This window comes from Dipodomys ordii, unplaced genomic scaffold (assembly GCF_000151885.1).
Source record: "Dipodomys ordii isolate 6190 unplaced genomic scaffold, Dord_2.0 Scaffold3661, whole genome shotgun sequence".
Lineage (NCBI taxonomy): Eukaryota > Metazoa > Chordata > Mammalia > Rodentia > Heteromyidae > Dipodomys > Dipodomys ordii.
In genome coordinates, this window is record NW_012270876.1 from 1 (window position 1) to 1,253 (window position 1,253).

The following is a 1,253-nucleotide window of genomic DNA, read 5'->3' on the forward strand; positions in this document are numbered from 1 at the left end:
TTACAATTACATGGGCAGGATAATGCGTACATTTCTTATCAAGCATTGCAGCCTCCTCCTTTGTTTACCCTTCACATCCCTTCCCAGCCTCCCCTTCAACCCTCCACCCAATCCTCCCCCCTCCCACACCCCCCCACCACACCAACGTCACAAATGTATTTTTATAACTGATTTTTTTTTTTTTGCCAGTCCTAGAGCTTGAACTCTCAGGGCCTGCCACTGTCCCTGAGCTGCTTTTGCTCAAGGCTAGCACTCTACCACTTGAGCCAGTGCCACTTCTTTTTTTGTTTATGTGGAGGAATTTTGTATATACAATTTTTTTGGGGGGGGTCCAGTCATGGGGCTTGTACTCTGGGCCTGGGTGCTGTCCCTCAGCTCTTCAGCTCAAGGCTAGTGCTCTACCACTTGAGCCACAGTGCCACTTCTAGCTTTTTTCTTTTTGCTTATGTGGTGCTGAGGAATCGAACCCAGAGCCTCAGGTATGCAAGGCAAGCGCTCTACCACTGAGCCACCTTCCCAGCCCTATGTGGAAGAATTTTGTTTATGAGGAATTGAACACAGAGCTTCATGAATGCTAAGCAGGCATTCTACCAATAAGCCACATTTCCAGTCTCTATAGCTGATTTATTACAATCATAATCTCTGCAAAGTCCACACATTTATTTCATCCGTTATTATGTCTCAGAGGTTTTTGTTGTTGTTGTTCTTCAGACAGAATCGTGCTATGTTTCTCAGGCTGGTCTTGAACTTCCAGATTCATGTGATCCTCCTCCTTCAGCCTCCTGAGTATCTAAGACTGCCTCACGCCTGGCTTAATTAGGTCTGTGGTGGTAGTAGTGGTTTTTGGAGGTGGCAGGTTCTTAACTATGTAGCCCAGGTTGACCTGGAACTCACTGTGTAGTCCAGGCTGGCCTCAACCTCATGATCCTTCTCTCTCTACCTCCCAAGCGCTGGGGTGCATAGGGGTGTTCTACCACACATAGCCTTTTCTTTTTAACCTGAAGTAGAATTTGCATAGAAATGTTCTGTATACACCCATGTCACCTCCACAGTGAGCCCCTCTGCCTTGGGGCAGAGGTCAGGTGTTCTGTGGAATGTCCCACATTCTGAGTTTGTCTCTATATTTCCGGGCAACATGATTTGCATTATTTTCTTTCCTTTTCTTTTTTTTTTTTTTTTGGGTCCGGTCATGGGGCCTGAACTCTGGGCCTGGGCGCTGTCCCTCAGCTCTTCAGCTCAAGGCTAGCGCTCTA